The following is a 17,193-nucleotide window of genomic DNA, read 5'->3' on the forward strand; positions in this document are numbered from 1 at the left end:
GTCATAGGAGATGATTGGAAAAGAGGAACACTACAAGGAGGAATGGAATGGTTGAATGAATTGCCCCCTTGCGCCAGGTTCATTTATGGAGATGTAATAGGAACACTCATTGAAGGAATGAATGAAGAAGTCGGATTGAAAGAAGGAAAAGGGTTGATTGAAGAGGAAGGATTGCCCCCATGACTGGTGATCGTAGGCGGAATGTCTTGTATAGAAGTAGTCATTATGTTTGATGTAAAGGTAGGTATGCTAGCAATAGAAGTTGTTAAAGGAATAGAATGATTGACTTGAGTGGGAGGTTGTGTATAACCTAGAGTTTCGGCACAACTCTTCATAGGCATCACATTCGAATCCACAATATGTGCAATACCACGCAAAATATCAATTCCATTCTTATCACTTTGAACCATACATTTTAGACCCTCAATTAATGAAAGAGCTTGACTATCGGGCTATTCTTGAGACATCCATTGTCGAAAATCGTCAAATTGGTTATCCAATTTTGAAAGTTGTTCTACAGAAACCTCATGGAGAGCTTCTTCATCATTAGGAGGATTAGAGGAATTACTCATGTCCTCGTTAAAAAGGCTATTCAAATTAGGTTCCATCTCCTCAATAATTAAACCTCGGAAAGACTTAATTCTACGGCTTCGTCTAACGGGAATAGTGTAAGTAGGGCTTATTGTTGTAAAACTCATGCACTAGAGAGAGAGAGAAGATTTTGAATTTAGAGGTAGCAAATTTCAATAAAATCAGCCAATCTCCTAGATTTAGGCTGTTAAATGCAATCATGACAATCTCCCGAAATTTCAGAAAAAATGTCAGGGATCGTGGTGCTCGGAGTGCACACGGTCCTCACAACTTTTTTCAAAATTTTCAAGGATGAAAGTTATGATGATTTTAAAGCTAATCTGAAAAAATTGAGTGATTTTATGATCTATATATAGGCCAAATTAAAGTTGCAATCTCAAAATTGAACCCTACCAAGATTGTTGAAAAATGCAAAATTCAAATTTTGAAAAAGAGAGGGAAACTAAAATTTTGAATTTTATGATTTTAGAGAGAATACCAAAAGCAATGCAAGCTTTGGAATTTAAAAGTTGACTCAATTTCACGCAAAATTCAATTTTGAAAGCGGAAATCAAAGTTGTTGCAATTAAACACTTAATTTCAAAAGTCACAAATTGCAAGAATTTGAATAAAGCACTGAAATTTCGAATGAATGCCGACACACTTTTTAGATTTAGGATAGTAAGAAACACAATTTTGACATGAATTTCAGTTTCAACAATTTTTGAATGATTAGGAGCCTTAATCCAAGCAATCACTAGACCAACTTTGACTTTAATTTTGAAAGTGTTATAATTGATAAAATCAGCCAAAATTCTGGATTTTAGCAGAAAAATACAGTAAGATCCAGCTCCCAAAATTTTGGAAAAAACGTCGGGAATGATGGCGCTTGGAGTGCACACGGTCCTCACAACTTTTTTCCAAATTTTCAGGGATGAAAGATATTGTGATTTTATTGCGGAATCCAAAGTTACAGCTGATTTGGAGATGTTTTGATCAATGAAATTGTTGGACAAAGGTTGAATCAAGAGAGTTTTAAAAATTAGGGTTTTGACACTTAACCACTTAATTTTCAAAATTAAAGCACAAATATGAATTGATGATTTGCAATAGAAGAGTAGATCTGAAACAAGCATTAACAATTACACATTTCACAAGCTTAATTACTAAAAAGAAAATTTAGGGTTTTTATGCAATTAACCTCCAAAATTTTGCAAAAGATCAAACATGGAAATGTAATCAAGGAAGCCAATTTTCAGATCTAACCATGAATAATCAGAAAGGATGTTCACGTCGGGTTCACCAAAATGTAAAGCGGAAAATTGAACCCTAGTAGCTCTCCCCTCTCCAACTCCAAAGAGAGAGAAGGGAGGTCACTAGGATTGACGGTTTTCACTTGGGGGAGACCTTACATTCAAAAGAGGGGTTGAAACCCACAAGATCCAATCCCACACAAGGCAAGATTGGATTCTAAATGAGTTTCAAGGGTTAAGACAACAAGGCTACCCTCTTTTGTAAAGAATGTAGATAGAAGGATTAAGCTAGGAATGCATGAAAAGTGAGAAAGATTCACTTATAAACTAAGATGGGGATATAGGATGAAGCTGCGGACCTAGAGCTAGCAGTAAAATGTCGAGACGGCACTGTCCTACAAATTTGAGTGAAAGTTGACTAGACGATGGCGCCTGGCGTGCACACGATCCTCCGAAAAATCTGTGAAATGAAGGGGGATCTGTTCGTCTCTGCACAAGGATTCCAGATCTTCAATTACAGCCGCGTACCTGCAACCTACACACAGAAAAGTGAAGATGATTGGGGGGTTAGGGATTAGGGGTTTGCCCTTAGGTCAAACCCCAGTTTTGGAATTAACCAAGAAATGAGAAATGCTGTAAATGTAAATGATTGTAATGTAAAACAAGTACTAGTACCTTGTTGTAAGAATGTTTGTATTCTTACATGCGAAGGTGTAGATGTTGTTGTATGTTCTATGTTGTAAGTAGTATGTGGTCTCCTCTTCAATGGTTGAATCCTTGTCTTGAATGCAACACTTAGCCTTGAATGGAGACTTAGAATGATCAATTGCTTGAAGGAATGCTTGAATGCTTGAATGCTTGAATGTTTGAATGTTTGAATATCGCTTCCGCCTTTTGTAAACATATGTTCTTCCTCTTTTCATCTACCAAAATGGGAGAGGAAAATGTAGTTTATATACTTGTCAATTAGGGCTGATAGACTGATTTTTCCGACCTTGGGCTGACAAGGAAACATTATTTTCCAATTTGCAAACATAAAGACCTGAGACCCAAAAGAGACCGGGCCCAAAAATAGGGCCAGGGACCAGGGCGCTGGGCACCATGGTCCCGGGGGACCAGGGCACTGGACGCCCTAGTCCTAAAGGACCAGGGCGCTGGGCGCCATGGTCCCACCTCCAGGGACAACAGGGTGCAAGGAGGATCAGGCTAGGGTGCTGAAAAATGCAGTTTTTGATGTCACGGACAAGTTTCGGGGTCTCCGTTCAGGTTTTGTGTTGCGTCACCATTGTGAAGACCTAAATGCGGTCGAAATTGCAACTGTCACAATTTTAGGACGCTATATTTAGCCCCCACTTTAGCGGGAGTACAGGTGTATGCTCATACTTCCGATAAAGTACAAGGAAACAACATTGAAAGACTTTCACCACGTCAAGGAGGCAAGACACACCAAGCCCCCAGTGGACTAAGGATCTTACGACTTCGATTGACAAAGTAAAAGGGAAGATCACGAGGAAGAACCATGACTGTCAGTAGTAAGGTTCCCTCACTATGAGTCATGCAAGAGAAATACCAAAAATTTTCAAGGCAAAGCTAAGTTCACAAAGAAATTTTCAAGTATCCTGAAGGGATAGACGGGGTGTATGCCCCCCTACGTTAAAGCGATCGCACATGCCTCAACAGGGGTGATTGCTTTAAGGTAGTGATACACATAAGAAAATGAGAAAGGAAAGGAGCACATTATCACAAAGATTTAGCCCCCAAGTATGAGATAAACCCAAGGATAATAGACACAAAACACAAAGCACGAGGTGACTTTGCTTTCCTCAGGGTCAGTATGCTATATGATAATTCATGTATATCATATGTATGTATGCATAATTGTTCTTCATTCCCCAATCAAGGAAGGTCACCTAGAAGAAGGGAACACATGTGTCTTTTGAGTCAACATGAGAGAGACCAAAAGAGATCTCAATGCTTTGCATCGTCCTCAAGTAGACAACACTAAGGACAACAAAATAGAAGAATGAGAATAACACATAGAAGAAGTAACACAAGAGAGGAGGAGAGAATCTGCTATGCTAATGAAACTAGTCTAGCACGTCATCTACCCCCCGATCTTGCTGATCAATGTTTCAGGAAGGTAGAAAACACGCTAGAGGAGGAACATCTAATATAGCAGATGGAGCTATCACAAGATCCAAACAAGGGCTATGTTCATGTTCCAAGCCACGTTGTTCTTGTCTAGGAGCTAGGATAAGTGCTTTAGAAAATTCGTTAGATAAATCGTTATCAATATCAACAAGTTCATATTCACTATCAGAAGCAAGAGAAGTAACATTTTCATCATGAATAACATTTTCATCTATGTCATCATCAAGATTTATAAAAATAGGATCTTTAACTCGCATAGGATCAAAACCATCATGCATCTTATGTTTAGGAGATTTTGGCTCAATTTCTGACTAAGGAGAAAATGGAATAAAGCTTGTTGAAGGTGTTTTTGGAGATTGTAAAGTTTGAGAAGCAGCTACCTGAGCTCTAAGATGATGCTTTCGTCGGTGTTCATGCACAGAATGATTTCGTCTAGTCTTAGTAGGAAGTTGAGAAGATTGAGGAGGAGGAATGTTCTCATCCTTATCAGTTGGGTGTTTAGGTTGTGGTCTCTTAGGCTGGATAATAGGAGAAGAGGAAGGTCTCTTCTCTTTATAAAAGGAAGGAGGAGGAACTGCTCCATATAAAGGAGGAATATTTGGTTTAGGAAGGAGACCAAGTCCATCATGATGAGGAGGTATAGGGCTACTTTTAGAAAGTTTATTAGACATAGACATAGTCACATCCATAGGAATGGGTTGGGAATCTTCTTGAGGAAAGACATTAGTTTTATCTTTCAAAGGAAGAACTTCCTTCTCAAGAACGATAGGAATATCAAGCTTGGGTGTTCTAGGTTCACTCAGAGATAGGATCATATCTGTTTTCCACTTTTGATAAGATTTGAAAAGATGATCACTTCGCGGTGGAAGAGATTGGAATTGTTTAGGCCAAAAATAATCAATAGGAACGCTAGAAGATCTTTCAGCTGGTTTAAAGAGACTATGATTGACAGTAACAACTTCACCATTATGGAGAAATTTCAAACACTTGTGAATAGGAGAAGCAAGAGCTTTCATGGAAGATAGCCAAGTATAGCCTAGCTTCACACGAAATTGTTTGGAAGATGGAATAATAGCAAAGTCCACATCAAGGGATTTGTTATGAACTTCAATAGGTAATGTAATAGAACCAATTGCAGGAGAAGAAAATGAATCAAATAATTTCACAACAACATTTGTTTTGTCATAGATCACCTGATTCAATTGCAAAGTAAAAAGAAATTCTTCAGTAATAACATTAACCATGCAAGAAGGATCAATAAGCACTCCATGGCAAGGTGTATTCTTGACTTTTGCAACTATGTATAAAGGACCATCAGGTGCCCTGATAGTTTCACTAGAATCAAATGTGATGGAAGGTTCTTTAGGGTTTTCTTGCTGCTCTACAAAGTTAATCACATTCGGAGTCATAGACACAAGACCATCATATGAGAAAGAGGAATCATTAGTCTCAATCACATTAGAGGTATGAGAAGGTAATGGATCAGTAAAAATCTTCAGATTTTGGTTAGGAGGAGCTATAGATGTGTTGCCTTTATCATTCACTCCTAAAACAGAGATAGTATTATTATCAATCAAATCTTGAATTTTACCCTTTAAAGCAAAACCTTTTTCAGTATCATGCCCATGTTGACGATGAAATTGACAAAAAGATTTGTTATCAAAATAGGGTGAATTAATCTTTGTAGGATCGATTTGCTTTATAGGAGGGAGAGTAAGCACATTTTGTTCCAATAACTTATTCATAATACTATGCAATGATTCATTCAAAGGAGTAAACTTTCTTTCTTTCTTGAAAAACCTAGAAATAGGAGGGACACTTGATGCTGCATTCACATTGTTGTTGATGATGTTTTCATTGAACTTGATGGATTGTCTGTTTGGTTTAATCTTTCCAAATGGTTGTTGACTACTATCACCCTTATCACTCGGAGCCATAGGATTTGCTTGTTCCATTTGACTCACAGTCAGTTGATAATTGTGAAGAGTTGCACACAACTGTTGGAAAGAAGTAAACTTAGAAAATAGAAGTTTGTCTCGAATATCTTTTTGTAAATTAGAAATAAAGATTCTTTGAATATCATTGTTAGGCACTGGAAAAGAAATTTGAGCATACAAATGCTTATATCTACCAATGAAATCAGTCACTTTTTCTTTAACACCTTGTTTACAATGCATTAAATCAATCAAAGTAACTTTAGGACTTATATTGTTTTGAAATTGTTGAATGAAAGCATTTGCGAGTTGTTCGAAAGAAGTAATAGAATAGGAAGGCAACGAGCAATACCATTGTAGGGCTTTATCTCTTAATGTCCTAGTAAACAGTTTTGCAAGCAACCTTTGGTCATAAGCAAAATCGGTACATATTGTTTGAAAAGTCTTAACATGTGTTAGAGGATCACCTTTACCATTATAAAGCTCCAAATGCGGAATTTCAACATGTTTAGGAGGGATAGCTCGAACAATGTCAAGAGAAAGTGGGTTCGCAACATCAAATGTGGGCACACTAAACTTAGATTGATTCATAGAGGCAATTTGTTGCTGTAAAGAAGAGACAGTTTGTGCAAGATTGTTAATGGTCGCTTCAGTCGAAGAGTTCATATTAGATGTGTTAGATTGTGATGGAGTTGTTATGTTATTGAAAGAAGGTATTGATTGAGAGTAAGGTGGCGGGACACTATGATAGTTAGTCATAGGAGATGATTGGAAATGAGGAACACTACAATGAGGAATGGAATGGTTAAATGAATTGCCCCCTTGCATCATGTTCATTTGTGGAGATGTAATAGGGACACTCATTGAAGGAATGAATGAAGAAGTCAGATTGAATGAAGGAAGAGGGTTAATTGAAGAGGAAGGATTGCCCCCATGACTAGTGATCATAGGGGGAATGTCTTGTACAGAAGTAGCCATTATGTTTGATGTAAAGGTAGGTATGCTAGCAATAGAAGTTGTCAAAGGAATAGAATGATTAACTTGAGTGGGAGGTTGTGTATAACCTAAAGTTTTGGCACAACTCTTCATAGGCATCACATTCGAATCCACAATGTGTGCAATACCACGCAAAATATCAATTCCATTCTTATCACTTTGAACCATACGTTTTAGACCCTCAATTAATGAAAGAGCTTGACTATCGGGATACTCTTGAGACATCCATTGCTGAAAATCGTCAAATTGGTTATCCAATTTCGAAAGTTGTTCTACAGAAACCTCATGGAGAGCTTCTTCATCATTAGGAGGATTAGAGGAATTACCCGTGTCCTCGTTAAAAAGGCTATTCAAATTAGTTTCCATCTCCTCAGTAATTAAACCTCGGAAAGACTTAATTCTATGGCTTTGTCTAATGGGAATAGTGTAAGTAGGGCTTATTGTTGTAAAACTCATGCACTAGAGAGAGAGAGAAGATTTTGAATTTAGAGGTAGCAAATTTCAATAAAATTAGCCAATCTCCTAGATTTAGGCTATTAAATGCAATCATGACAATCTCTCAAAATTTTGGAAAAAATGTTAGGGACCGTGGCGCTCGGAGTGCACACGGTCCTCGCAACTTTTTTCAAAATTTTCAAGGATGAAAGTTATGATGATTTTAAAGCTAATTTGAAAAAATTGAGTGATTTTATGATCTGTAGATAGGCCAAATTAAAGTTGCAATCTCAAAATTGAACCCTACCAAGATTGTTGAAAAATGCAAAATTCAAATTTTGAAAAAGAGAGGGAAACTGAAATTTTGAATTTTATGATTTTAGAGGGAATACTAAGAGCAATGCAAGCTTTGAAATTTAAAAGTTGACTCAATTTCATGCAAAATTCAATTTTGAAAGTGGAAATCAAAGTTGTTGCAATTAAACACTTAATTTCAAAAGTCACAAATTGCAAGAATTTGAATAAAGCACTGAAATTTCAAATGAATGCCAACACACTTTTCAGATTTAGGACAGTAAGAACACAATTTTGACACAAAATTTTAGTTTCAACAATTTTTGAATGATTAGAAGCCTTAATCCAAGCAATCACTAGACCAACTTTGACTTTAATTTTGAAAGTGTTATAATTGATAAAATCAGCCAAAATTATGGATTTTAGCAGAAAAATACAGTAAGATCTAACTCCCGAAATTTCGGAAAAAATGTCAGGGACGATGTCGCTCGGGGTGCACACAGTCCTCGCAACTTTTTTCCAAATTTTCAGGGATGAAAGATATTGTGATTTTGTTGCGGAATTTGAAATTACAGCTGATTTGGAGGTGTTTTGATCAGTGAAATTGTCGGTCAATGGTTGAATCAAGAGGGTTTTAAAAATTAGGGTTTTGACACTTAACCACTTAATTTTCAAAATTAAAGCACATATATGAATTGATAACTTGTAATAGAAGGGCAGATCTGAAACAAGCATTAACAATTAAACATTTCACAAGCTCAATTACTAAAAAGAAAATTTAGGGTTTTTATGCAATTAACCTCTAAAATTTGCAAAAGATCAAACATAGAAATGTAATCAAGGAATCCAATTTTCAGATCTAACCATGAATAATCAGAAAGGATGTTCACGTCAGGTTCACCAAAATGTAAAGCGAAAAATCAAACCCTAGTTGCTCTCCCCTCTCCAACTCCAAGGAGAGAGAAGGGAGGTCACTAGGGTTGACGGTTTTCACTTAGGAGAGACTTTACATTCAAAAGAGGGGTTGAAACCCACAAGATCCAATCCCACACAATGCAAGATTGGATTCTAAATGAGTTTCAGGGGTTAAGACAGCAAGGCTACCCTCTTTTGTAAAGAATGTAGATAGAAAGATTAAGCTAGGAATGCATGAAAAGTGAGAAAGATTCACTTATAAATAGAGATAGGAATATAGGATGAAGCTGCGGACCTGGAATTAGTAGTAAAATGTCGAGACGGTGTTGTCCTACAAATTTGAGCAAAAGTTGACGGGACGATGGCGCCCGGCGTGCACATGGTCCTCCGAAAAATCCGTGAAACGAAGGGGGATCTGTTCGTCTCTGCACATGGATTCCAGATCTTCAATTACAGCCGCGTACTTGCAACCTACACATAGAAAAGCAACGATGATTGGGGGGTTAGGGATTAGGGGTTTTCCCTTAGGTCAAACCCCGGTTTTGGAATTAACCAAGAAATGAGAAATGTTGTAAATGTAAATGATTGTAATGTAAAACAAGTACTAGTACCTTGTTGTAAGAATGTTTGTATTCTTACATGCAAAGGTGTAGATGTTGTTGTATGTTGTATGTTGTAAGTAGTATGTGATCTCCTCTTCAATGGTTGAATCCTTGTCTTGAATGCAACACTTAGCCTTGAATGGAGACTTAGAATGATCAATTGCTTGAAGGAATGCTTGAATGCTTGAATGCTTGAATGTTTGAATGTTTGAATATTGCTTCCGCCTTTTGTAAACATATGTTCTTCCTCTTTTCATCTACCAAAATGGGAGAGGAAAATGTAGTTTATATACTTGTCAATTAGGGCTGATAGACTGATTTTTCTGACCTTGGGCCGACAAGGAAACATTATTTTCCAATTTGCAAACATAAAGACCCGAGACCCAAAAGAGACCGAGCCCAGAAATAGGGCCAGGGACCAGGGTGCTGGGCGCCATGGTCCTGGGGGACCAGGGCACTGGGTGCCCTAGTCCTAAAGGACCAGGGCGTTGGGCACCATGGTCCCACCTCCAGGGACAACAGGGTGCAAGGAGGATCAGGCCAGGGTGCTGAAAAATGCAATTTTTGATGTCACGGACAAGTTTCGGGGTCTCCATTCAGGTTCCATGTTGCGTCGCCATCGTGAAGACCTAAATGCGGTCGAAATTGCAAGTGTCACAATTTTAGGACACTACATGATCATAAAAGAAGGTATAGAGAAGAACAACACATATACAGACTAAGACAATGCTTTTGCCAAAAGCTACATCACATATACAAAATAAGGTAGCACTTACAAATAGTCCTACAGTGCATATGATCTACAATGTAGTGCATCCACTAGGTAAACTAGTGCATACAATAGATACTGTAGCATATTTACTAGTCTCTTTGGTGCTTTTAACACATAGGGTAGCACATATACTAGGCACAATAGTGCTTATATCATTTCTGGTAGCGCATTTGTTAAGTAGGGTAGTGCTTTTGCACAACAGTACAACACATATGTTATAAAGTTTAGCACAAATACTGGATACAATAATGCATTTACCAGTTGGCTCATATAACAAAATAACTCAGAAATGGAATTATTAAAGTTATGACTAAGGTAAATCTCAAGGCCCCAAACGACATTAAAAACACATTGATAGAAGTGCAAGGTATATAAAAACAACAATAGAAGGCCAAAATTCCCAACTTTTATACACACAACAAAGTAAAAACTCACGACAATACACACGCAGGAAGAACGGTACCTAGGATCCCGTAATATTTAAAATAATATTTTTACTTGCATAGTAATAATATTATTCCCCAATATATAATAACCAAAACATCTTCCCATAGACATGCTGCAAACAATCTTTTCAAAACAAAATGCAAGAGACAGAGAAATTCCTCCAACCTAGATAATAGTAGTTATGGATTATATTAATTATAGATGGATTCTTGGAGTAGATTGGTGTATTATGTTTCATGTGGCATTTACATTAGCAAAATTCATGAGATAGAAGTATTTATATTTGGAGAAACTATGTATTATGATGTAAAAGGATATTATATTCATATGTAATGAAAATAATGTATTAGGTTATGATCACGATTCTTGTAATAGAACATGTTATATTCCTTGTTAGATCTATGTTGTATATTGGATAGTGTTCATTTGAGGAAATAAGGAATTATATTTATGATGTATTAGAATAGTCAAGAATGAAGTAGATAAGGAAGTTAATTCCCTGTTGTTCTTATCTTTGGATATGGTTATGCATTGGTACTAAGTTGACATGAATGAGTAATCTTATCAAAGGAAATGACTTAGTTTAGGAGATGTTTCAGTAATGAAGGAATGATAATGTATAAGATAATTGGGAGTTATGAACATCTGAATTGGTGCTTAAAAATGAATCTAAGGGGCTTTATGGTAATTGGAATATATATTAGAATGTGTTCATGGTAGTTGGATAAATGGTTTCTCTCTTATATTGATGTAAATAATAATTCTTGGGAGTAAATGTTATAATAAGTAATGGCATTGAGATACCCTAGGGGAATGGAATTGATGATTTGTATTTATTTCCGCTTGCGTACTTATGTTTATGTTAGATCTAATTTTGTGCATAATCAGTTGATGTATGTATCATTGAGATCATGCTATAGGATGATAATTAGATAGATATGTCAATGCAATTATATGTGTTGCATTAGTTTAGTATTTTTTTTAAAAAAATCTCTAGATGCATGTTAGATGGTTATATTTCTCTAGGGTATTTTGGCAAGCATTATAGTCCTTCCAAGAGAAAGAGGGGCATACAATGGTTCATTGGTACAAAATTGGTGAGTTGTTGGTTTGTGGATAGTTGAATCCACAAAATAATTATGGAAATTTGCGTGTTGGATGATCAACGTATTTATCTTGACATGAGGAGTTTGAGTTGATGTTGCTACAGTGTTGGATATCAGAACGTTTATCTAGACCAGAAAGTTTAAGTTGATGCTGATGAAGAGTTGGAGATTCAAGACATTTTACTAGATGAGGAAGTTTAGGCTGATGTTGATGAAGAGTTGGAGATTCCATACATTTTCTTAGACCAATAAGTGTAGGCCAATGCTAATACAATTTTTTCTTGTTTTTATTCATAATGTAAACCTTAAGGGGGGTTGTTAGGAAATAAGATTTACATTAAATAAGTTTTAAAAAAAAACACTTTGGGTAAAAGTAATATGAATGCTTTTGTACAAAATTTGTTTAACCCTAGGGTGCTTTGTGTTAATGATACTCCATTTTCTTTATCCAACTCAAAAATGTAGCAATTGAACATGGTGAGATGGAAAGGATTGATCATATTGGGAATTCAATTTATAATTTACATTGTTGATATCCAAGTCAATAGATACGCAAACCCTAAAGGATTAGCCACTTTCTTAATCTTAGGCTCATGGTTGGATTTGGCCAACAAACAAGATTAAGTCACAAGAATCAAATATCCTACCCTTTTGGCTTTGTAGGACCAAGGTGGGTACACCATAACAATGTTTGAATAACCTACTTCATTGCATACTTGGACATTGTAAACTACATTAGATATCGCAATGAAAATATACCAAGGTGGTGTGGGAGCACCTCATCAACAAGCTATTCATGACCCTAAGGATGAAGACTAGGATCATTAGAGTGTCTTAGTGTGTCTTGTGTTTCATGTATGCAATAAACCCCACCATATAAGCCCATATCACCAATTAGGAAATTTGAGAAGCCAATTGGGACAATGTGGTAAAAAGGGGTAATAGATGGTCTAGATTTGTGTTTGATAGGTTTTAGACATGTTTAATGTGTGTTTGTTTGGTCCATGTATGTGGATCCCAACCTTAGAGAGTATAACAACCTTTTGTGCAAGATTGCAAAAATGCAACTTTTGAGTGTAAGTTTTTGTAAATCGGTTGGGGGAAGCCTTTCAATGACTCCAACCTACTCCAAGTTTGGTTGGAAACCATTGGAGAGTTTTATAATCCTTGTGCGCATGATTCCCAAGGTTTCTGATGTTGGAGTTGGAGTTTTGAGAAGCAATAATACACAAAATACCATAGTTTTCCCAGAAATTCTTAGTTTGCAAGTGTTGCACATGCCTATACGGGTTGATTTGAATCCCATCATCCATGGAGTAGATAGGGAGAGGAAATAGATTTGTTTTGGTGGTATTTTGAGGTCTTAACTATTATGGAGTAGAGAGAACCTGTAATGCCCATACCGTAGTTAGACTTGTAAAACCCGTTTGACCATGATTGACTTCCTATGTGGCATTCTTGAATGGTAGGTTAACCGTGAATGCAATGTGTAGTTTAGATAATATAAATAACTGTGCATACTTATTATTGTGCTTTTGCTTCGATTCTCGTGTAAATGTAATTGGTCCTAACCCTTGTGATAAATCTTGAGCTAACGCCTTCATTGAATATGTATATGTATATGCATGCTTGTATGAATTCATGGGTGCAGGAGATTGCAGGTACAACACCGCTTAGGGCAAGGTTCATCTCCTTTGGGATTTGCAAGGTTGAGTATGCCTCTTTCATCTTTAGAATTCGGATTTGGTGGTCATATAACTCTCGTCTTGCCCTAGCCATGGTCAGGTGTGCATCGCATGTGTGGTTCATGGGGCTCTCACTTTTCATTGGATTTCATGTCATGTGATTTGGTGGACTCCCTCGTTTTGCATGCCTTGCACGAGGTAAGTGGAGTTGTTGTTCTAGGTATTAAATTCAAATTTATAAGTAGACGTGCACATTAGTAATTTAGAAATTTAAATGGGTAGCTTCCTTTATATGATTAATCATTAATTTAAGAGATTGCTTTAAATTATTATTGTAGCAAGCTTAAGGTATTTAACTGGGGTTAGTGTGCTCATTTACACATTTGTAACATTTACGCATTTGTAGTTGAGAAATTAGAATAAATAAGACTCTTGCATTAGATTAGTCATTTATTTAAAAATGTTGCTTTATTATGTTATAGCGAGTTAATTTAATAGCTAATTTTAAAATAACGAATTTATTGAGTTATGCGTTTTAGAAAGGAAAAATTCTAGAGTCATCTGGGAGATAGAAATAAATTACTCATTTCCGCATTTTGGAAGAAAAAGGGGTAAATTATTATTATTTAAACGAAATTATTTCCTTTTTACTTGTAAAGTCGATATAGTATAAAAGTTTGATTTTTAGAAAATTAAAATTAATCAAATGCCTTACCCTGGTCAATAGTTTCGAAATAAGAAGTAGGCCTAAAATTTATATTGAGAAATTAAAATTTAAAAACGCAATAAGAAATAGAAGCATTTTAATTTTGATAAGGAAAGCGAATAAGATGTATTAAATAATGTAAATGAATGACTTCCATTTTCATTTTCACTCATTTTATTTTAAAAATAAATGCCTAATTTCGAAATTGAAAATTAGGGCAAAAATAGGGTTTCTCATTTTTAAACTAGTTGGGAAATGTTTTTGGGGGTTCTTTTGCTTTTGGGAATTTTTTTTGGAAAAACATGGTTTTTTGAAGAGAGATTGGGGATTTTGGACAAGGAGGGAGTTTTAGAGCAGCAGATTCGGGGCTCATCATCAAAATCTTTCCAGGAAAGCTTGTTGAGGTAGGAATCTCTTTTATCAATTTGTTCAAGTTGTTTTTAACAAAAAGAAAAAGAAAGGAAAGAGGCTTGTATGTTGTTCTTGAAATTTTTGTTTTCAGATTTTCCATTGTTTGCCATGAGAAGTTTCTTGTAATTGTTAAAAATTTGTTTTGATGGATCTTTGTGTGAGAAGAGATCTTCCTTGTGCCAAAGATTTTCTTAATGAGAGGGTTATTCAACAATTTCATCTATTATTTTGAAACCCTCGTCATTCAAAAAAAAAGAGGGAAAAAAAAATGGCTATGACTGTGATTGTTTTTCAAAATGGGGTTTGCTGGAAAATATTGTAAATTTGTGTTTTCAAACTGTGTGTTTGATGAGTCATTCATCCTTCTTGTAATACTTACATATATTGTTTTTTTTTTTTTTTTTAAATAATATATATATTCATTTAGTAAATTGTTGACTGCATTCTGGCAGTTTTGGGTCTGGGTCTGGTATTGTTATTTTACCAGAGATTTCCTTTAAAAAAATGAAATAAAATAAAATGAAAAAAAAATATATAAAAAAAAGATATTTTATTACTCCCCATCGCTGGGAGGAATCATGGCTGCCACGGTAGCTACTGCTACCAGCTGGTAGCAGCGCTACCACTGGTAGAACTGCTACCAAATGGTAGCAGCGCTACCAAGGGTAGCAGCGCTACCAATGGTAGCGTGGCTACCAAGGGGGCCCACGTGGTGTTCCACGTGGGTAACCCCAATTTCAATGTGTTTTTAAAAAAAAAATTTATTTATTTATTAGTTTTTATTTTTTTTAATTGTTTTAAAAGAAAGAAAAAAATAAAACAATAAATTAAAGATATGTTAATAAATAAATTAAAAAAAAAAAAGGGGAAGAAATTATAATGATTTTATATGGAGGTTTTTTTTTATTATTTAAATTTAGACTTTTCTTCCTTATTTATTTAATATTATTTAAGTTGAGTAATAAATAATATATGGAATTTAGAATATTGAAAATTCGATAACTCATATAGAGATATATGTTTTTGCCACACTCTGATTTATATAACTGGCATTAATAATTACTAATCATAAACTATGGTTAAATGTGGATATTTAATAAATGATATTTTAGGAATTTCTTATATCAACATATAATATTAATTATATGTGGCTTCTTGGTCCCTTCGTAACGAATACAGTCCGTGAATTAACCCTTAGTGTTCAGACGATAATTTTAATCAGTTAGATATAAATTGAGATTCACATATACTTGTTTTATATATATGCAAGGGATTTATAAATCGTTGGGGGGGTACTAGTGTATAGTTCTAGACCAACATGTCAGTGATGTTTATCTAAGGATTAAGTAAAATACCCGAACGAGAAATGCTTACATTTATGTGAACTTAGTTGGAAAACTTGTAGAGATGTATTTACTGACCGAAGTGGTCCTTTGTAGTATGGTTGTGATCGCCTAAAAGGCAGGATTGTAAAAGACATGTAAATTTGTAATCTTAACTATATTAAATGCCAGAGGGGTCTTGCAGTTGAGCAGACCCGGAGATGTAGCCCCTTAGGGGTGAACTCCGAGATCATATCTGTGTTATGCGATATTTTTAGCTTACTTTGTTTTATGCTTTAAATTATCATGGTTGGTTGTTATCTTGTATAAGTGTATGATGGAAAAGAAACAAATTTTAAATCAAATGCACAAAATCAAACATCTTGAGGAAGGTAGTAAATCAGATTCATAAAACATTGTAAATCATGATTATGGCAAAGTATTTAAAATATTGTAATTAAAGTTGTGGAAAAAGTATTTTGATAAGGTTAATTAAACGTAGTAATAGTGGAAAGAATCTTGCTAGGTTACATCATTGGATTAACTTGTTATTAAGCATGTCAAATTGATCAAATGAGTATGGGAGAACAAAGATAGAATTAACATTATAATTTCTAAGTTGGATTCTAAAGGATGATCAACTCATAGGTAATTACTTTTATCTTCTTAAATGAGCAACGCTATGTTAATTATCTTCCACTATAATGGATGAATATATTTAGTCATTTATGTTGTAATTATAACCAATAACCCTCACCAGATAAATTTGATAATTGTGTGGACTCAACTAGATATCCATATTTTAATCCTTATAAAAGGAATCCCTTATGATTGTTAAAATTGAACTAAAATGAGACAATAGTTGATTAGTTGTTTATACATTACATCTTAGTAAAAGTATCTCTCTCATATTAACTTCATTTGGCAAAAAAAAAAAAAGAAAAGTAATATGCAATAAGATAATTGTATTTTAATCCTAATAGAAGAATGTCACTATGGTCTTATTATTCAAATCTTGAAATGAAGAATTTCATCTAGCTAAAGATATTTTAATTTAAAGGATGCTCTTGTGTGTCCTAATGCATATCCACCTTAATGAAATTAGTCCAATTATTTGCATTATCAAAACTTCAGATGAATTCTATGGCTACTCACATTTTAATCTTTCACAAAAGACTTACAACTCATTAGTTGGCTATGCATGAAATCAAATGAAGGGACCTCACTCTATTAATTGTAGTTAACCCTTAATGAATGAACCTCGTCTGATTAACCATACTTTTAATATTAAAGGATGAAAATGATTGTGAATGGATACCCTAAACCCAATGAATGAACTTCTTTATATTAAACGCTTGGAACCTTTTTGGAGGCCTCTTAATGTAATTATGAATTAAAGTGCAATGAATAAGTAACTTCTCAATGGCCTCCTAACCGCCCAAAGTAAATGAACGCTTCCTAAAATTATAAGATGTCAAACCATTGAACACATATATAATCAAGATCTATGCATTATCTCGTAATTATAATATCCAGTTTAATGGATCTAATGACGCAAGATGAGTTAGGTGTAAGGTTATGTAATCGCGTTGGG

Source organism: Cryptomeria japonica, chromosome 4, assembly GCF_030272615.1.
Source record: "Cryptomeria japonica chromosome 4, Sugi_1.0, whole genome shotgun sequence".
NCBI classification, from domain to species: Eukaryota; Viridiplantae; Streptophyta; class Pinopsida; order Cupressales; family Cupressaceae; genus Cryptomeria; species Cryptomeria japonica.